Source organism: Etheostoma cragini, chromosome 13 (genome assembly GCF_013103735.1).
Source record: "Etheostoma cragini isolate CJK2018 chromosome 13, CSU_Ecrag_1.0, whole genome shotgun sequence".
NCBI lineage: Eukaryota > Metazoa > Chordata > Actinopteri > Perciformes > Percidae > Etheostoma > Etheostoma cragini.
The window spans coordinates 19,465,561-19,488,991 of record NC_048419.1 but is presented as its reverse complement, the minus strand read 5'-3'; positions in this window follow the sequence as shown (position 1 = coordinate 19,488,991).

Here is a 23,431-nt window from a genome sequence, read left to right as displayed (position 1 = left end):
AAGTTATCACCATCAGTTATTAAAGCATTCCCTTTCATCAGAAGGAATACGTTCCAACGCTTCCATGTTGGTCCGACATCAAGCGCTCAACTTCCCCTCAGTGTTATGCTTCTGAAAGAGGTAGTAGTTAACCACCGAGCTCTTGAGGAGCAAAGTGCTCATTTTCTTTTATGTCCTTTTCTCCAGGAAAACCCTTGCATGATGAAGAAGAGTTTCACACTGCTGAGGAGATGGTTAAGATTATCTATTATCTATCTCTATTATATAGAGATTATCAAGTCTATAAGCTGTTTATGACCGCATTCTTCATCTGGTTATGTTGACTGTTTTTTTAGTTATTGTCATGATGTTGTTTTTATGCTGCTTTGTGATTAATATTTAGCTCAACCAGAAAATCATTAATTTACAGAAAGTGAATGCGTTACAGATGCATTGCTGCATTCCAAGTGTTGGCCTACTTTGGATGTATCGTGAGCTAAACTGGGGATCACTGTCACTTTGTCAGGAGCTAAAACATTAAGAGTTTGTTGTAGCAACAAACGTAGTTATTATATGTATTTTAGATTTATATAGCACATTTCATGAAACCCAAGGACGCTTTCCATAGGTACAGGGCAACAAGGTAAAAGAAAATAGTAGGCCAACAGTAACACGGACAGAAAGAAAATAAAATCTCTGTAGGATGTGGCATGCAAGAGGGATGTAATTTAACCTAGGCTACTGGCGTACAACCACATATCACATTGTAAAGTTATTTTATGAATGAAATAGACATTAAACATATCTGAGGGCCAATTAAGGGACGTTTTTGAAAGCCCGAAAGCTCAACTCACCCTATAAGCTTTTAGTTGTTCTTTGTTTATGTTTAAAGAAACATTTAAACGTTACATATAGTCACTTTAAGCAAAACATAACATGTCACATTAAAACTGAGCTAAATAAAGTTACAATCAGCATGTTCAGTTTATGACAGTTATTTCGTATGTTAATATATTACACTCCACTCGATATCACGAAACTAAATCTCCCCACCAAATGGACATACATCAATTACAGTACAACAAAATGAAACTGATTCCTTCAAGCACTAACATGGTGTGGTCAAACCCTGCAAGTAAAATAAATTTTTTGATCAGGACCCAATCTTGCTTTTTTGCTTCTTGCAAACCACAGAGTGTGCACTCTCATACAGGTTATGCACACTTACACAGCAAATGTCCAACTTTTAGGGCTCCTTATGAGCAAAGAAACACATATGGTATTTTTTCATGCATCACTTTGGATTACTAAAAGGAGACTTTTACTCACTTTTATTATGACTTTTTGTTAGTTTAGTGTGTACTGCATGGTTTGTGCAGACCACAAAATGAAGACCTTATGTCTGTGTCCAGTGTTTGCCTTACCAGTCATGTTACATGGACCTGACCTGCCACAGAGAGAAAATAATTGTGAAAATTATTTGTAAGCATTGTAAATGGGATGTAAAGTCACATGTGGATTTAGCTCCTTTTGAGAGGAGATCTCTGTTTAAAGTGATGCTCTGGTCGAGGATTAGTCTTAATCCACGTATGTAAAAGGAGCCCATGGCATCAAGCTACTTAATGAAATTATTGACCTGTTTCATGTTTGTTTAATGTGTTTTATATGATTGCTTTGCGTTACTGCTAGATGGTGCTTGTGTAGATAAATGCTTTCAGCAAGTCATGCATTTAATGTGGTTTCTCCAGGCGAGAGCTTGAGCATGTGCAGCAAACCTGACACTGTTTCTTCACATGCTTAAAATGAATTGTGTTTAGATTCAACTAACAAGCGACCTTTCGCCGTCCTGTCTTGCTAGCAAGGGCAGAAAAGCATGATGTTTCAATACTAGAGCAAAAACTCTTACGGATAAGGATTATAAAACCATTCACTTTAATAACACACTGGTCAGTAATCGCTGTTTATACAGTCATTGTGCCTGGGTAGGCTAACAATTATTTTAGCTTCAGCTTCAATTTAATCATAATATAGTTCAGTTCACTTTTCAAAATCAAATGTTTTGTCCAGTCGTATGGTCAAAAATACACACACACATAGGGTCACAACAGAATTGATTGCCTTTGCATCAACTTGTGTATAGAAGTACTATTGTTATTCTTGAGTCACTTTTTCAAGAGTATAGGCAAAAGTTAAAATGAAAAAACATACATAATAATCAACGCACCGACAAACTAAATACTATTGTAAAAACACATGAGGACGGACAAAAACACATGTAATGACAGAAATAAGAAAACCGTTATATTGACAGTAGGATGAAATTTGCTCAACAGAGCTATTGACAGCTGCAGCAACGCTAATTACTCATTACTGGAAAGCCGGATGCAAACAAGTCAGCAGTAATCTTAATGAAAAACACAATAACACTATGGTCCCAAGGGTGTATCTGACCCAGACTCAACACAGACTTCTCAGTGTCTAGATGATCCACGGAACGCTCATTTGATCCTTGAAGAAGAAGAAAGAGGGAGAAATTGAATGAATAATTTATTGTAATAAACAAAAAGTAATGGATCTTAATTTTACTTTTTTGCTGAACCTTTTTGGGGAACAGAAAAATACACTTCATTAATCTACTGTTTAATAGGTACATTTGTCTAAATCATACATTATACCCTTATTTATATTTTAACGTATAAATCCCCAGAGTCAGGGGCCAGTGTAGGATATGGCATTAAAATCAAATACTCACGGCTCTATCCGATATTTAGTTAGGATTATTAAAATTGAATCATAGGTGCTGCCAAGATTTCCTTTTTATCTGATTACAAAAAAATATTCAGATACAAGAAGATATTTCTGTCTGTGATCATGAGGAAAAAGTATGCGTGTGGGTGGAGGGTGTGAGTGTTTCAAGTTTGACAGCTTTTCCGTCTTTTATTGCCAAATGATTCTCCCCAAATCTCTTGAATAGAAATATGTCATATATGTTATGTTAGAAATTTGCATTCCTTGTTTCTCTTACTTCAAAAGCCAACTTTGCAAGTATCAAGCTAAGAAACAATAGCTGACATATTGGGAGTCAGTGCTATTACTTAAGGTCGCTAGAAGTGACAATGGTGCAACCAAGGTCTCTCTAGCCCACCACTATACTTTGATCTGTATGGGGAACAAAACCAGGAACCCTCTGGTTCCCAACATATACACACACACACACACACCGGCCAAATGTTCGGACACACCTTCTTATTCAATGCGTTTCCTTTATTTTCATGACTATTCACATAGTAGATTGTTACTGAAGGCATCAAAACCAGGCAAAAAAGTTCATTTCCCACCCTGCATGTGTCATGTCCACTGCGCCATCACCACACCGATTATACATTGTGTAGGCTCTGAGCTAAACAGCAGTGGTCCTAACATGCTTACAACAACAATGAAAACATAATGATATTAAGAAGGTGTAATGTTGGCGGTGTTCTTAATTTAAGTACAGCTGCCTGAGGCTGATGGGAATGTGATTAGTTTTGCGAGGATTTTGTCATTAACCAAAGGACTGGTCAAACTGAGATTTGGAGCTGATTATTCACAGGGAATATATTTCTGTCTGTGTGTCTGTCGTTCTCATTTTAATTTTTCATTTCTTAGAACACTTTTCATGTCTATTATTCCTAAATGGCTCTTCAGTAGATCACTTGATTGCATTCTGGGTGAGGTACAATAATTGCAATTAGAGGTCCAACCTGAATAATAGCGGACCTGCTGTGACATTTTAGTGGCATCATCTTCCACTATTAAATACTCAGTTAAACAAAATGATTGTATTATCTCAAGACTTAAAAAAAAAAATGAGTCCAGTCAATTTTTCATGTGGTAAACCTGCTACTGTTGTCATTGTAAAGTATTTGAATGCTAGATTAGAAAACCTGGCATGCGTAGCAACAGTAACTAAGGGGACGGAGCTTAGCAAATGGCCAGTTACAGCAGAGTTCTTGATTGCTACAACTATGCCTAACTGTTCCCTTCCTCCACTCTTGGCTACTATTGTTCCTTTCTTTAAGTAATTTTACTCCTTTGTCTTTTGCTGATGACCAAGTGCTAAAATGGTCTTTAAAGGACAAGAGCATTAGGATTGCATTCTCTTTATATACTGCCTTTAGGCTGTTGTTCACAAAATACATTGCACAGACTTTGACAATGACAGTCAATCAACAGTCAATTAGAAAGTTTAAACTTTTCTATATAAATGCAGCTTATAATAAACAGGGTTAAACACTGTTTTCTGTTGTAGGCAATGACCTGGTGAAGAGCACCTGAAAGAGCGGGGCTTTCATCAGTCATCACAATAGTGGGGAATGTTGCAGGTAGATGTAGCAAGTAGTCGTGAGCAGGTGAAAACACACAGTTAGAGGGTATTTGTTGTTCACCCCAAGTAAGGCCAACACGCCAAAATAGTGTTACAAAAATAAACTAAATTACGGAAAAGCAAAAAACAAACTACTTTGACAAAATACAAGTAAACTGACAGGAGAGTTAAGACGATCATATAAAACAAAACCACTGTTTGCTTCGGACCTTGAAGCAAGTCATTGCAGAGGGCATCCAACGGCCTTACGCCCCACTCCCTCTGGTGTTCCTCATGCTTTCTGTGTCTCGAGCAAATGCCACTGCCTTTCTATATAGGACTGAAGCCCGCAGCTCAAACTGGAACATTCCAATACTACAAGGCAGGGGTGGCTCAGGTGACTAGGCAGGACTGACGGCTCTATACAGCCAAAATAAATGAATCTATCACACTGGACATTCATATGATTGACATTAACAGTTTGAGGAATAGTAAGGCTCACAAGTAAACCTTGTGATTATTAACATTAAGATGTGAACAAACTAAATCAACATACAGGCAACATTTCAGGTCGGACTTTGAGGCTAAAATAGGTAGCGTATTGCTACCATGACGGCAGCCATGAGCTCCATCACAGGGACATAGCAAAGTAATTAGTTTTTTTAGTAGCATTCTTTGTACGTTTGCAGACTGAAATAATGCAGAAAATGTAGAATGTACATTAAGCTATCATATTTAGCTATATGACTCAATAAACTACTTTAGCAAGAAACAGCTCACTTCAGTAATCAGATGCGGTGCACGGGTTAAATTATTCTGCTGTGAATTTAAAATGTCATTTTCTAAATATTTTAACAAGTCATCTTACTGTACATAATGCTCAGAGGCATATGAACACATCCCAAAGATTTTACAGATTGACAATAACACACTTCTGTTTAAACCGCGTTAATTATGTCAAAATGTACCTTCTTGTTGGGTTCCAACTCTGGGAGAGAGCAAAACAAGGCCAGATATTTGCAGAAAATGAAGTTGTGCAGTGTTTGCTGAGCGTTTTTTCAACAGCATTCTGTAATTCAGAAAATAGGCTATTTTAAACGTGTATGTCACCCTTGACAGTTTACAACTGCAGAATCTTCCCTTTGGTGTTTTCTTACATCTGAAATGTGTAATACATTATTGATTAGTGTTCTCAACAAACGATACAGATAAAGTGTTTATCCAGAAGCATTTATTGGCTCCTCCACAACAAAATACCCGATAACAGGATTTGTTACTACAAAGTAAATGCAGCCTCCAAAATCATCAAGGTTTTAAAGTAATATAAGACTTATAAAATCTATTTTTACATCTATTCAGCAAAAACACCATATTTGTATTCTGCAGTATTTATATGAATACATTATTTAAAATGGCAAGAGTGACAAATACTGTGAAATCTGGCAAACACTTTAAATCAAAAACTCCCTACCAGCAGGTTAATCATTTAATATTGACATGTACAAATGTAAATTGTGTTTGACCTTTTCACTGAGAGGGTTGCTGTAGCAGAAGCGTACAGACTCAAATCGAATAATTGAATTCCTTCTGAAAGCGATGTTAGATAACAAATTACAGTTTAGACACTATCTTTTAACGTATACTGCTGGACAAGAGAATACATAAAAAGTCATGCAAGAAGAATTATTTAAGCTGTCCAATCTTCCGTCTAAAACACTTTCTCTCAGTGTATGAAAATTATTTTCCCGTAGCAGTTAACTTTAAAACACTTTTGGTGACTATGTAAGGCAACAGTTGCCTATTTACCAATCCAGCAAGCACACTCTTTATAGGCTCTTCAGCTGCTAAATGCTGATTCAAAAATCAGTCACTGACATTGTCTATCTGCCATTAAGTGCTGGGAAAATAGCATACAGTTTTAATTTTTTCATCACTGAAAACAGCTCCAAGAAATGACTTTGATAATAGTGGTGAGAGCCAATCCTCAAAAATCCAAAGAGGGACCTGAAAACTCTCTGCAGAGCTGAGGGGAACTACGTTAGGGTGTTATTCTCTGTGGGTTTGTCACAAAGAGCGACCACTTTCACATCACACACCGTCCTTTGACCCATTGTAAACAATGAAACATGGAATATTGCAACTTCCTTAACTAACAAAATTTTTGGATAATATAAATTGGCAATTTTTAATCTAATGAATGAACTTGTGAAAAGGTGAATCTGGTGTAAATTAATCAGATCAGGTTAGGTGTATCTTTTTTAAACTGGTAAAACTCTTTCTTTTTAAAACAGAACACACAAGGACTGAGTTCAAAAGGTTTAGGCATACATTGGGGTTTGTAGCATGAGTCAGATGTCACCTTTATTGCAAAGCCTTGACAACTGAGCATTATTTTCTTGAGGCCTCCCCTTTGTTGAAACACAAAATCACTAAATTATGCTTGTACAGTAGGTGCTAATTTAGCTGTGTTGATTCCTGTGGTGTTCTATAAACTGTTTTCCCTTTAGTGTTTCTCTTCCAGTTTTGTGAAGAAGGCATTTTGAGTCTGGCATTTTTGAGTATCATTTCAGCTGTACTTATGCCTGGGAAGTGTAATTTATAATAAAGTATTTTAAAAAACTGTGTTTGTTTTGAGTGCAGAAATTTGTAATCTGTGAAGTAACTAGCAACTAGCTGCCTGATTATTGTAATGGAGTAAAATGTACAATACAGTATTTCTTTCAAAAATGTAGTCAGGTTGAAGTAGAAAATGGCATGAAAAGAAAAGACTTAAATTAAGAACGAGTACCTCAAATGTGTACTTAAGCACAGTACTTAGAGTAAATGTACTAAGTTACATTCCACCACTGCACCCCACCCTTAAACATGTTACTCCACATCAATGAGAAGGGGAACAGCATTAACCCTCAGATTGGATTAGATTAGATTAGATTCAACTTTAGTGTCATTACATAGGTACAGGTACAAGGCAACAACATGCAGTTTGGGTCTAACCAGAAGTGCAATAGCAGTAAGTGCATGATATACAATTGTTTCATAAGTGCAGGTCATAGACATGTACTGAACAAATATAGAAATGAATACTATCATAAACAAAATTTTACAAATAGATTTGTCCTATGAATATAATATATAGATGACAAGTATTGTGAGCAAGATTTACAGCAGGATATGTACTGAATACAATATACAGGTAGATATTAATATAAACAGAATTTTTACAGATAGATATATATAATAAGTTAGAGAGGTCTGAAGGCATTTTAACATATCTTCTTAAATTTACCTTTTTAGAAATTTTGCATGTAACTGATCCCCATGTTTTTCATATCCAAATTCTAAGGAAAAAAACTCAGTTTTCCGTATAGCGATGCCTACATTTTTTTCTAGAGCAATGTGTAAAGAGATAATTTGGCACTGAAGCTGAAACAATGATGATTTTTGTCCTTTTTGATATTCATAAAATCTCTTTTAAAACCAACCCTTACTTATGATGTGTTGTACGAATTGTTTAGGTGCTTGAAATAAATTTACCAAAGTCTTAAGTTATTTAACATAAGACCTACCTAACTCGGTTAAATAACTGACTAAAGAAGTGAATAAATGTCTACACTGCAATTTTGTAATATTGCTTTTTGAGCAGAAGTTTTGTCCAACATTGTTTGGACTCGCTGGGGCATCTTTTGTCCTCAAAGGATTAAAAGATTCAGCAGAAGGGAAGTCACTAGCTTCACTCTCCAGGCGCACAGCAAGCTCAGCCTTAAAACCTGAAACCATCAAGGTCATCGTGAGCAGCCATGAGCAGGTAATCCAGTTTTATCAGGATAGCCATATACAGGTTTTCATTCCAACCATCATTCAATAACTAAAAGCTGCAGCTCTGTATTCACTTTCTATTTATGACGTTTAGTCTTCCGCCTTAAGGTATGTTATATCAACTTGCTTGACAGAAATAACCAGAGTTTATCAAAGAGAAGTGACTTGTTTATGTCCAAGCTCGCACCTAAACGAGTCATAGGCCGTTACAGTAGATGATGGCTGGCTCTGTATTTCTCTCTGCATCTATGTCTCTTTTTCTGAGTGGGTGCTCTTATTTTGGGCCCAGCAGTGCAGACAAAAAGATTCCCAGGTTTTCACAGGTACAGCCGACCCCCTGGGGGAATCAGGCCGGCTATGCCTTTAGACTGGCTGAATGCATCGCTCAGCTACTTCTTCTTTTCTCTCAGCTGGATATCTGTGGCTCATTCACCTTGTTGAGAGCGTAGGGCACACAGAGTGAGAGAAGGTGGGAGAGCAAGACGGAAAGATACTTTGTCAGCCAGTCAACCTGTGTGAGGTACACAAAGAGCCGAAGAAATAGATGGTTGGAAAATGCAGACAGCACAAAAAAAGCAGACAAAGAAAGGACTAAGGCAATAAAAGGGAATAATGCATTTATCTTAGAGATGAACTTGCTCTATTAATAGGACAGGTGACCACACTGGTCACTGCCAATCAGTGGCTGTAAATCCTCTTTACTTTTCAACCTGAGGTGTGCGAACTTCCGCCTCTTCCTCTGCAGACAGATGGTCAACAAAACCAATTAACCTTTCTTCTCCTTTTCAGTGTCTCCTCTGCACCGCCATTCACATCTCCATTCAGGGCCTGCCACTGGGGGGAAGAGGCTGGCACAACCTGAGCTTTTCTTTGAGAAAAGGCCGCCACCCAACTCGATAGTGATCTTGAATCACAGAGAGGTGAGTTGAATTGTTCTTTGTCCTCCAGAGTTGTTGGCACTCTTGAAAAAGATGAAGCCCAACAGCCATAAACAAGAGCCAAAGCATCCAAAGAGCAACACTTGTTTATAGCGTTGAGTGTAAGAACAGTGAGCCCACAATCAGATTGAATTGTGTCTACAGTTCCCTGCAGGGTTATTCTAAAAAGTTCAAGTGATAGATAGAGCTGGAGTACAGTATAGGAACTCAAACTTAAATGGCCATGACAAATATAAAACAGAAGTGTTTACCCTAATGAGAATTATTTCTGCAGGACAGCTATACAACTGTAAAGAAGTCTACCGTAACAGAATATCTGGCAGGCTTTTTGTGGATTAGTCAAATAAACCATGAAGGATAAACAAGACAAAAATGAGCAAGCAATTTTCTATGCCTGAGAATATTTGTCTATGTAATTGCACAAAACGTGATGCATTTCAGAAAGATTTATAAGTATTTGCATAGCTGCACACCTAATTTAATTCCCCCTATCTATTCCTGGTCTAATGTCACTCGCATTCAATATTACGGCATATAATTTAAATCTGAGTGAAGATTGAGACTCCTTATAAGGTATGTTATGATCTTTTCATGATGCTATATATGGTTCTTATTGACTTAGAAACCCTGTGAACATGCCTCCAGTCATGCTCAAAATTGTGTACACCTCAAGGCCAGTTTAAATAGAACTTGACACTGGTGACTATCAAATGGAAGTATAGAAGTTATTCCAGTGTTGCTATTTCTGCTTCATGTTACTTCCTTGTTGAAGGTTCCTTTGCATTGTTCCCTTAAAAGCATATTATCTTTACATATACAATTAAGAAGATGTTTATTAGTGAGATTTTTTGTTGTTGTGCTTATTTCAATAAGCACAAACCAGCAACATGGATGTAAAAAAGAATAAATCCAGGGTGCATATACAGTATATAAACTGGGGATGAACCATTCTTTGTCTTTTTTATGTGTGTATTTCAAGACCAATAGTTACTGAAAGAAAATTCTAAATCAGTCTTTACATCTGATAATCTACATTGCTGCAACTTCCCCTTGCAACATTCTCTGAAATTGTTATTATTTACTGGTCATTGTAAATCAAGCCTATGATTTTGAAAGTACTGCTGCACTTTTAGCCACATTTGAGGTGTTTGGTGTCAGTTAAATATTTTGTCCAAAAGTATGGGGATGGCAATCGCTCAACTTTTCCTCTCAAGGTGATCCCACTGACTTTTCCTCTTGGACCACCATGAGGTTCAAATTTGTGTTTCCAATTGAAATGTCTCTACAACAATTGGATGTACTATCGTGGAATTTGATTCAGCCATTTAGGTCCCTCTTAGGATGAAATGTAAAAACGTCTGACGTCTTTTACCAGTCTAAACAAAGATCTTGAACACAGTAACAATTAATATTACAGGTTATCTTCAGCATGTTACAATTATTATCATGAGTATGTTAGAACAATGACATGTGACCGCTGTGTGATCAGATAAGTTCAGCCTCACAGCTGCTAGCATTTTTGTACATATATAGACCCTTCCCGGAGTTTTTTTTTTAGCTTACATGGAATGAAGCCACGTCCAAAAATAGATACATTTCCAATATACGTTTTAGTTGTTCTTCTCATCTGAGATTTTCTCTGTTAGATGTTTTTTCTGCTTCAAAGCCACCAAGGCTTTGAATTGGCATTTACAACTACTAAAATATAAATGCGTGTTGGTATGCTTGTCCGAAGGAGACGGCTGCTCTTTTCTGCCTGGTACAACATGTTCTTTTCCTGGTTAATAGGTGCTGACACATTACGAGACAGTTAGACAATACAGGATTGACACAACAAATGTCCGACAAAGCCACAGGTGCAGACAGGTACAGTAGTGTTGACATTTGAGAATTGAAAATTGTGTTAAAAATCTTCTCTAATGAAATGTCATGGCAGGCTTGAGCCCTGTATGTGTGTGTGTGTGTGTATGTGTGTGTGTGTGTGTGTTGCAAAGTACAGAGAGCTCTCTCTTTCTTTCTTTGTTCTTCTCTTTCTCTGTCTCTCTCTCTGCGATGAGAAGGAGGGACATACATGAGTGATGGCAACTGGCCCAGGTGGGTATTGTTCGTTGGCAGAAGTTGAGAAAGAAGATAACAGCATCAGCTTAATATGTTTTTCTCTTAAGGTCTCGGTCAAGCACACACACACACACACACACACACACACACACACACACACACACACACACACACACACACACACACACACACACACACACACACTCACACACTCACACACTCACACACTCCATGCTGTGACACTGAAACCCATATCTCAACGTTTTTTTGACACTCCCTATATATAAACTACCATAACCATTGAATGTATTGTTCAACGTCAGCTTATCAACAACAATATGCACACACACACTCTCACACACACCCAAATGCACACACAGAGGCACAGTGACTTTAGTGTGAATGAGACTGACATGAGAGGATGCTAATAGCATAGCACCTGTCAGAAGCTGATAAACGGGCTTAACAGGGTTACCAAATGTCAATGACAAAGGCAAGCCAGCAGTTCGATGGTGTGTAAATATGAAAAGATTTTTAACATGAGCTAGAGTCCAGTTCAAGTGACTGACACATTTACAAAGCAAGACAGAAACTACCATCTCAATCTTTTTCTTTCCCACTCTATTTCTGAAATATTTTTACAACTAAGGTTCCAGGTTATTGTTGCTGCTAAATGACAGCACAGTACCTGCAATTTCAAAGGCGATGACATTAAAACAGGTGTGGACTCACACTGTTATACACATACGGGGAAGTCATGCAATGCCATTCATACACTGAGGCAGCCTTGCAAGAAACAAGTTTTAAAAAATGTAACAGAAAAATACAGATATCCCTGGGTTTCTCATAAGAAAATTCATTCAAGATTAATATGGCAGTGTTTCCCATGCTTATAGCAGACATTGAGCCAGTTTTTGACAATATACTAATGCATTTCTGAAACGAAATAGAATACGTATTCTATTTCCTAACCTCTTTCTGTTGATGTAACTGTATTCCACTGAATCTGTGCTTTGGTCTTCAGTGAAGAACTCATTTTATTACCCTTGGGAAAAACACTTAACCTCCAGCTTTTTCCGAGGAGCAGGCAGAAATCTGTAAATGCACTTGGCATCTGTCTGGTGTGAAAATCTCCAACATTTTTGCTAAACATTTCTGCGGAAGATAATAAATAAACAAATAAAATCCCACTTAAGATGCTCCTCAACTCCCAATGATGTGCAGCAAGTTATATTATTCATGCCATCTGCAACCTTGTTTTTCTTTTTCATCCACAAAGTGTTTGAATATGGACATAAACCCATTTAAACATATTATTTGTGATTTTGGTCCATTTTTCCCTCTCTGACAGATGAATGTTTATTTTTGTCTCTAGGAAAGAGGTGTGAGTGCAGCTGTGAGAAGATAGATGCTATACAGGCATTGCCAGTCTTCTTATGCTGTGTGTTTGTGTTTGGCAGAAGCAAAAATGTCTTTATCGGTGATCAACAGATGCTCCAACAACAACCATTTTGGTGTCAGACCACTTGACAAACACAGCTCACACACACACACACACACACACACACACACACACACACACACACACACACACACACACACACACAGACCCACACACGCACACAGTCCCACCATTATCAGACACTGTGTCAAAGTTGCTGTGCAGGGAGACAGAAAAATCATTTGATAGAGATTCAGACAATGTGCAGTGTCTGCTTCTCCATTCTTTTTTTTCATGACGAGGCAATATGTCCCCTCAACCTTGGCAGCAGCCAACAGCTTTTCTCTGGCAGACCTGCATCTCCTCTATCTTCTCTGGCTTCCTGGAATAGCTTGATTGATACTTGATTGATATATAGTGATGGATGGATACTGATGGCGTCCACAGTGGTTTATTTCAGTTCTTTTTAATTGTATTTATACTGTCAAGTTATCTCAGGACACTTTACAGATAGAGTTGGTCTAGACCACACTCAACAGTTCCCCCGAGAGCATGCATGTATAATGTAATTATAATGTAATTGTTCTTTTCATTATGGTTATCTCTAGTTTAGGACATGCTAAATTCTTTAGACACTCCCTATGTATAAACTACCATAACCATTGAATGTTTTGTTCAATGTCAGCTTATTTAGCACACATCCATGCCCACCCTTACCAAAAAATGTCACACTATGCCCCCTGTAGGTGGCACATCAACAACATGATCAATTAAAATGGCCTTAACCCAGTGGTCAAAAGTCTGACTAAAGAAAATTTGCAAAATGCATCCTTGTACAAAGACCTAATAGTCACATATCCTCCAAAAATGAGCATGATTGTCTGTCATTATGGGCATTTTGAGGCAGATCAGAATTGTCAAAACATTTCCTATTCTTGCTCACACAACACATTTAGAGATTTGTGCAGCCTTGGTGGATGCATATAAACTCTGACTATACCTAGTTTTCCAAGGTTCTATGTTTGTGTATTCCGGCAGCTGTGTGTATGTGTGTGCTTCTCAAAGAGACAAAACATGTGTGAATTAGATGAGACGAGAGATGTGGGTTTATTTGTGCGGTTGTGAATATTTTTGCCTCTGTGTGAACTTGTATGTCTGTATGTGTGAAGGAAAGAGACCGTATAAAAAATGTCTGTATGTGTGTCAGAGAAAGAATAAGAATCTGTCTAAAGATATGGGCATTTCAGTCTTTATAAACATTTGTGCTTTAAGAGTGTAAAAAATAAGTGATATAGAGAGAGGTGGAGGCACCACAGTTAAAGAATGGACCAGCAGATCCTGTTGTTCTGGACAGAGACCAGTGAAAGATATTGGAAGCACTTTTCCGGTAATGGCTGAGCGTTACTGTGCAGCCTCCAACTGAGCTTGAAGATGTAGATGTGACGTTAGCAACGTGTCTGAAAGTTGTAAGTCTTCTGGTAGCTGTGCCAAGAGAAATCTCAATCATTCCCAATCTTGCAGAGTAATTAAACTGAAACAGCTAATGGAAGTCGAAACTGTCTTCGAGCTTCTCCTGATAATTTGGTGATTTTTCAACTATGCGACAGCAAGTTGCTTGGTTATGACACAGCCTATTTTTGCAAAAATGTCTGCCACGGAGCCATAACGTGAGGTACAAGGTAATGGATCCTTTTTTACATCGTCATGTTTCTTTAGAAATAAAATATGTACAAATAGTCTTTAAAAGCTTCAACTGTAAAGTTATTAATTGTCAATGGGAAATCAAATGAATGGCAGTCAATGGGAGGCTAACAGCGGGTGATGTCTTCGTAGCATTAAAATGTTGAATAACCACGGACTGCATAAACAGTCCAGCACTCAAATTCATGTATTATTGCATGGTGAACATTTGTTTTGGGTTCTATCTGTAGAAACCACTTTAAGAATCCGATCTCAACAATCATCTTGATGAGTCAAATGTTATCATAAGAGGAATAACGGCCAAAGCTGTGGAAATAAGTTTCCAAAAAGAAAAACATAATTCTTCTTTAGGCTAAAAGAAAGATACTGTTTTTATTTATTTATAATCCAAATACAGTGTTTCAAAACAAGTAATAATTGATCTGTGTGATGTGCAGATGCTTTGCATCCCACACCCTGGCATTCGGCAGTGCTTGTTTGAAAACCTTTGCCAGAGAAGAAATTGTTGATAAAAACTTGTTTGCCCTTCATTAAGTACTTTGAGCGTGACTTTCCACTTCATTCCTGGCAAAGTTTGCTGTAAGCAACTCTGTGTCAGACGTGTTGTTTTTGTCTTCATCTTTATCAATCTCTTCATCTGTCAATCCCAAATACTACATGAATGCCCCTCATGACTCCTTTAATTGTAAGAATGACGCGAATCTTAGACTTTTGAAAACGGACCCAAAGTTTCTGCACTGAATCAATAAGCCGACTGAATTTTCTCTGGGGAGTTTAAAGTAAGTCCCATCCACGATGCAGAAAATGTCAAGTTCTCAGGCAATATTACCTTACTTAAAAATCTATCAGACACAGTTTTTTCAGCTTTTCCTTACATTTGAGGATTCTTTGAACTTTAGTGTCTCTAGTTTCTGCTGTGTCTAAACCACTGCAGGTGTAAAGTATGTGTAAACTACACACTTCCAAATGTGAAGTCTCATTTTTGCTAAGAAACTGAATGCTTAATACTCAATTGATGACATGGCATCAAAAGGAAACATGCATGGATGAATCATTGAATTAAAGATAAAGATGTTTTTAACAATAACACACCGTAATTGTCTGATAAAAGCAGTTCTTTTGAAGCTGTTGCCCTGTACATGGTTTCCGTGGTGCATTTGTTGTTGGGTTTCCTATTTGGAACAAAGCCAGAGACAGCCTCAGCTCCAACAATGGCAGGGCTGGGTTAATTGCTTTGGGGAGCTCTAGCGGCAGTCTTGATATTCCATTGGTGGAGTGTAACAAGCTTTTATTTAAAGCAACACTAGAGAACTTTTCCCGCTTTGGTGCCCTACAGGTTGGAAGTGGAATTGTCCCATCATGTCTCAATGGAATGACAGCTCCGATCTGGCAAACTTGCATGGCCGGTAGGGAGCTGCAAAGGAAATGCAGGCATGCCTCCCACCCTGTTACAAGTTGATAAAACACTGAAACGTTTTTGGAAACATTATTTTAAGTTGCAAAAAGTTCTCTCTGAAATGTCCTTCCATATCTCATATTTTTGTGAAGGTGCTTTTTCTCTGATTCTGCTGCAGAATATGAGACATCTTGTCTTGTTTTACAGCAGGCTACAAATAGGTTACGAAAGCATTTATTTCCGTTTGGAGTCATCTACATATGCTTTGTTGACATGCAATTTGGTGCTTAATTAGTGGATAAAAAAGGAGAATGTCTCTGGTTCATTATGGATTTCTTGTCTGATTTTATAAAGTTTTCAGGAGATTTCTGTTCCGATGTTTTGACTCAACTAAGTGAATCACCTAATTAATGATTGAGCGCCTGCAGCTGTGAGATTGTGGGTGGGGTGAACCATATAAATACAGAATGCTAGAGATGAAGCATTTTACCACACTGAAGAAGGTTTCTTCCTGCCACGTTTTACAAAAAATCTGTCGAAAGTACTCAATGTGAAGCTGTTGTTCAAACTGTTGACAAGGAGGTTGAGTGTCTCACCTGAAATTCTTTACACAGTGTTGTGCTCAATGAGTAGGTTAGATACCACACTCCAAAATAGCCCTCTTTTACTGCTATTGAGACTAAATCACCTTTTACTATTAGTGTTAAGGGTTGTTGAAAAGATTGACATTGCAGTTTTTCAAAATGTGTCAAAATGACAAACACATTTATCTTGAAAACTGCAGCTTCCTCAGTTGCGCAAACCAGCCACACTCTCTTCTTTGTTACAGTAGGCAGTTGGGAAGTGAAAACCTAACAACAACACCATTGTGACATTAACTTCAACAATGGTCTCATTTATTTACAGCAATTCCAGTAACTATACCTACATGATGACAGATTTTGACCCACACAAAACTACATTTCAAAAAATTACATCAGTGGAAAGATCTGGTGAAACCCAATACTTTTGACATAAGAGATTAATCAGATTTTGCACAGCTCCCTGTGGAGCAACAAAAGGAAACTTTTTCACGTATGCAGTAGTACTTCCCTACTCCCATAAAGACTTTGTGTAAAGAGAGCCCCTTTCAAAACCTGAAGACATTTGTCTGTCACTCTGTTTTTATTTTATATATTTAAAAACTGAAATTTATGTAAGGTGGCACTATTTGTTTTCAATAATCTTTCAAATTCTGTCTCACATTTTCTGGAAGATTTTTTAGTTTCTTAGGGAGAAGGACAGTTGGCACACTGGAATTTCCAAGATTGTATTTGAGCAACTCTTTGACCTGCAATGTCAAATGTCTCTCAGGACTGTCCTTTTCCCTTATTGCTGATTTTCGTAATGCACCTCTATCCAACTGGGTTTGGACGCCCACTATTTACACAAATTGCTTTGAATTGTTTTAAAATATAAATTTAAGATCACTTAAAAAAAGTTTTCACACCAAGAGCCATCTCATTAGGTTATAGCACATATAGTATTGGAAAAAATAAATGGGGCAGATAAGATGCATGAAAGATGAGCAGAGGGAGAGAAATTAAAAGTTTTTTGTGAACTGAGCCAGGTTCAGACACGACATGCCTTTAATCAACACGGAGTCATCGGAGGCTGCATGACGCTGCAGATGAGTCTTAACACCGCTCATAAATTCTTCAGAGGACACAATACACACGCTGACCTTTTTGTTCCCCCCCCCACCCGTTCCTCTCCCTCACACAATCGCTCTGCCTCAGTCGCTCATTAATTCTCCAGTTTTATCATGCTGTCTCAATCTCACTTTCTCTCTCAAACACACACTTTATGCTCTTGCTTTCTACTCATCTCCTCTGCTCAAACACACACACGCTCGCTCACTCACTCACTCACTCACTCACTCACTCACTCACTCACTCACTCACTCACTCATTCACTCATTCCCTTTACCCTCACTCCTGTCATTTTGTTTTACGTCTCCCTATTTTGGCCCTATCAGTCCCTCAATGTTGCCCCAGCATGGAAAGGGCCAGTGTGATTGACACTCAGCTACGGTGGTGGTCATCTTAACTTTTTGTCTCAAGTGACTCCTGAAGAATACAAGTCTGAAGCTGCCCATCCAATCTCTTTCAACCCCTCTCTGTCTCTCGGGGCCAATTTAGCTCCTCACCACAAAACTCAGCACAACTGTGTGTCAGGCAGCTGGGGTTTTAGTGTGTCTTTTGTCGAGAATTCTTTAACAGCAAATACTTAAGATGAGCAGTGTCAGTGACCGAATTGAAGCTCTCCTCCCTGGTGACTGGAAATAGCTTAGCTGTGATATACTGTACATTACATTAATTCCTGTTTACAAGCTTACTTATAGTCTCTAAAAGCCACAGAAACAATCACAATGCAGTAAACAGTGTGTATACAGACAAAGATTTGTACTGAAATGAATGACACTGAAATCTTTGATGGGATAGCATCCTATGTAGTTGCAACTTTTCCTCATTCCAAACATCAAAATATTTACAATATTCCAGTGCAGATGAATAATTTACATTTACATGCTCTAACTTAAAAAGTTAAAACCGGACACATTTTAAAGAAATGTCATCTATCAATCACTGAGTCAAACAGCAAATCCACATGTTGTTAATTTAATCATCTGTTTCTGTCAGTCTTAATGTAAAAGAGAAGCTGTCACTTACTCAGCGTTTACATGGGTTGCACACACACAGGCATGCTCCTGTCCATCCACTCTACAGTATGTGTGTATCGCATGACAAAATGCAGGCTCATCCACGCAGGATTACAACATCTGTTCATTATACCATTATGTGTGTGTTTAAGAGATTTATGCATTGTTTCTATGTGCTTGTGAGAAAGTGCAGCAGGTTGATAGACAAAAAGACAGATTGAGAAACACTGAGAGAGGGATACAGAGAAGAGAGTAGAGAAAAGTAAGAGGTAAAAATGGTTTGTGCATGGGGGGAAGGAGGATAATAAGCCGGCTCTTATCACCGCCCCGCCGCGTTGCAAGCCACCAGCCTCCGAAAAAGACCAGAAGTGTGAAGCAACAAGCGGCTCTGACCTCCCTGTGATGGAGGGGAATTTACAACCACAGTCATCAGGATTGTGTCAGGTCACAGATTGTCAACACAAAGCTGCACGCACGCACGCACGCACGCACGCACGCACACAGACAAACATCCTTACTCGCATTCTCCTTGCCTGTTTTGGTGATATGGTGTTACTTATCAACCATCAGCAGCAGCACCTGTAATGTTTTTATCTTACAGTTTGTTTAAAAAGAAATATTGGCTGAAGCCTATCAGGGAGAAATAAGGAAACAGACAAACACTTAACCTCAACACCATCATGTGATACATTAACACACAACATGACATGATCCCAAAATAAACACAATTTCAATAGAACCATATTGATATTTATCTTAGTCAATATAAAGTGTAACTATGTAATGTGTAAAAAAAAAAGGAAGTGTAAAAAGTACTACATTTACAAAATATCTGGACTGAGGCTAGATTTCAGGTTTAGATTTGCACCATCAATTCTGCATTAGTCCAGGATTCATCAAAACGGTACAGTGGCAAATTTGAACCATTTATTAACTTTATATATATATATATATATATATATATATATATATATATATATATATATATACATGACAATAATGTTTGATCCGCAATAGCCATTAAATGTATTCACATTCTGTAATTATCTCTCTATACAGTATAGTTTTTATTATTATTGTGGTAGAGTCCGGCATTACTTTAACCAACTAACACTCAGGAGACGAGGGGTTCGTGTCCTGTATGATTCACCAGGAAACCAGTAGAGGTCCAGATATTTTTAAACCTAACCAACGGCTTTCGCCTCATCTGTTGTGACAGTTACAAGACCACAGGAGAAAACATGCTATCACCTGACAAGATAAGATGTCAATCTACAGTAGCCAGGAGGAGCCAAACAGGGGACAACAAAATGTTGTAGAGGGTGACTGGTGTTGATGGAGAGGCCGAATTTGTCACTTTGTTCTGTTAGGTTTTACATAGAAATCATTGGAATGACTAGTTTGATAAGGGATGCATTATTTTACAACCTTATCCAGACTAAACCTAATATAATTCTTAAATCTTAGAAAAAAGATTACAAATTAAGATAAAGGCTAAAGTTGTGGGAACCGATGATCACATCATCGGTTTAACATCACACTGTTGTATGTTCAAAAGATCTTTTTCTATTACAAGATTGGTTTTGATTCGTTATTTGATGCTATAAAAATGGTTTGAAACATTGACTGTGATTGACAGGTGTGATTAACTTGCAATTGGTTGGACGGGTGTATGTGCTGGCCTTTGATACTGCATGCTCACAGTGCAGACTCTAGTTGTAAAATTAGAAGATGGCAACGTCCGTATATGGGATATTTTGGCTTCACCTAGTACCGTGGAAGGAAGAGGAGACTTGTCATCCATATTTATATTGGCCTACAGTCTACAGTTTAAACCCATAAAACATACACCTACAATTGTAGTCAATATCAACAAGATACAATACAAATGAAAAGAAACCCAACTGGGTTGTAAAACAACTAAATGTAGCCTTTATGAACAAATATTTTAACCATTTTACAATGGTTTACAAAAATGTATTAGCATGCTCACTGCCATTTCAACTGAAATTGACTACAGCAGATGGATATGAGACTTGCCACTGATTGGTTAGTGCAATTCAAAACAAATAAACCCCTTGCCCAAACAAAAATCAGTAAACATCAGTATCAGGATGAATAAAACCAATTGGCAGTTACGTCTAATCATCAGGTTACGGGTTTATACTGTCTAGTATTAAATGCCTGTAATCTAATAGCAATAGATCTATCCTAAGCCACACACCCAACTTTCATTTTGAAGGTTGTAGGTGTTGCAACGGAAAATCCAACTCAAACTCCTCGTTCTCTTTTTTCTTTTCTTTTATTCCCTCTCTGTCTGTTGGTGATGAAAGAGCACCTTCAGACGGCCAACAAAAGATCCTATTTATTGTCCCTGTTCCACAATGTGAGTAGTCTTTGTTTGAAAGTGGTCTTTCCATCAGGGTTGTACAAAAGACTCCTTTACAATGAGGTATAGGAGATAGTTGGAAATTTAAGGAGAAAAATAGAAGAGAAAGAGCCAAAGAGAAACAGAGGTGACGAAAGGGGTGAAGAAAAAGTGAGGGGAAAGAAGGGATAACGAAAGAAAAAGCTAAAGGCGAGATTGGGGCCCTGTGGCATTCCCGGCACCAAATGCTTTCTGTTATCTTTGGTGCTGGTCTGAACAAAAAGGTAGGGAGAACAGGTTGGCTCTGCACCCCAGAGCGATTTAATACGGAGCTTGAATCAGAGCCTGTAGATCAATGACCACACAGGGGAATAGGAGACTGGGACATTTTCTTCCTTCTCTTTCTCTACATGAAGCAATAGTTTTTCTCTTTTTCTATGTTTTCCAAGGCTGCATCCAGGCAAGTCTCTGATGGATCTAGCAGAACCAAGGTAGCCCCTGTGAGAAGTCCTCTAGCTGAAAGAAATATGCTCCCGAGAAGGGAAAGAAGCAAGTTTAGGGACTATTTCTTTCTCTTGACAAAAAACGCCCTGTATTTACTCGTTGACCGCAACACATCAACAAGTTAGTCTGAAATGTTAAGCAGCTTATACCAACCCATATTTACGTTGGGTAAATACGGCGTTGACCTCTAGTGGCAGTGGTAATTATCATGCAAGCAAACGAGGAATTTAAGTGGCAAAGTGTAAAGCCGTGATGAAGCATGTTGGCGTGATGGATGGATCAAACAAATGGGACTTTTGCCAGGTTACCAAAACCATTGTTGATGTGAAACTAAAAGTCAATAGACACTTTTTTTAAATTAATAAACTTTTATGCTCCTAAGTCTGTGGTGTAGTTACGTTGAAGTAGTTTCATGTGACTCATTTAAAGCCAATCTCTGATGTTTCCTAACCCTACCCAAGTATTTTTTGTTACCTAAACTTAACTAGTTCCATTTCACAATGTCATGTACGTGTTTAAAATTATTACATTAAATAAAAGTGATTAAAACAAAAGTGATTAAAACAGCTGCCTTGGTCATAAGTTGCGGTCTCACCTTTAATTTCTGTAATAACTACATTTATTTTTCAAGATTATTCTTTTTGGGGCATTTTAGGCCTTTAATGGACAGGACAGTTGAAGTTATGAAAGGGGAGAGAGAGGGGGAGTAACATGCAGCAAAGGGCCGCAGGCTGGATTCGAACCCCGGCCAGCTGCGTCGAGGAGTAAACCTCTATATATGGGCACCCGCTCTACCAACTGAGCTATCTGGGTGCCCAATAACTACATTTATAACACATACAATTGTCTTTCATTAGTGTGCTTCAAAGAGTATTTCCTGGATTTATAAATTAGCTATTACATGAATTATATTTAGAGTTAACAACACACAAACAGGGTAAAGTTTCCTCTCTAGCTTTCACCAGAGGGCATCTCTCAAATCTCCTCTAATGAGTTTTTCTTTCCTGGCTCTTTGAATTGGCATGTCTAATCAATGATGGGAGTCTTAATACACTACAATGGTCTATGGATTAGTGAAGGTATTTAAACACTGGCTTTAATTAGGGCTGTGCCTTTAATGCTTGTAGTGTTGGGGTATAGCTGGCTAGCCCACAGGAGGTGTGGAGGACATGACAGTTGAGAAAGAAAAGTGAAGAGAAAAGAGCAAAAAAAGTGAAAGGAAGTCCTGTGGTGATGAATCAAAGTCACCTTGTGGAGTTCTGACCCCTCATTAGGCTGAAAGAATAGAACACGCTGGCCTTTGCCATCTCATCTCCGAGATACATTTGTCCTGTTGCCCCAGAAATTAATGAACCAGGTCGTTCATGACCATTTTTTAGGTTCAGTCAAAACTTTCTTTTAAGTGTGATTATGTGGACAACAAAATGAATGATTATAAAACAAGCCTGTCGTCAACAGAAAAAAATAATGTTTATAAAAAGAGGTAAAATTACCTGTAAGCATTTTTTTCCTGACTAGTGCCCTCTTGTTGCCTTGCTAATAATTATTTGCAAAAGTCGCCGGACAACACCATTTTCTAAACATAGCCATATTGAGAAATATAGAGAGGATTTTGTGGACCTGATAGTCTTGCTTAGCTTTGTATGAACTCATTTGACAATGGCTTGAATGTAAGGGATGTTCATGATTATAAAAAGGTTACTCACTAAAGCTTTAAACCAATTGTTTAACCATGATAAGAGTTATTTCAGAAAGGCATGAACAAATAAGGGCTTGTAGGCTCTTGAACCCTTTCAAGATAAAATACTCCAGCCTTCAATTCTCATTGTACATACCACTAGTGTATCAGTTCAGTAGTGCTTGGAGATACTGTACATAAACTAATTATTGAGCACCGGAAAAATTGCTTTCTATTGATTAAAACAGTCATGTGGAAAGGTGTAAAAAGATTTAGGTAGTGGAAGACTATTTGATTATATCCATTTATCTCACTTGGTCTTGCTCTGTTTAACATGGCATAATGTCATCAGCATTGTCCTAGAAATGCTTTATGTTCAGTGATATGCACAGTATTCCTTGATACGTCCTTTAGTGTCTCTATTTATCTTATAATACATATCTTGTTGTCTCTCAAACATGCACAACACAGTATGACTGATCAGTTGTGGTATATGGTAATATTTT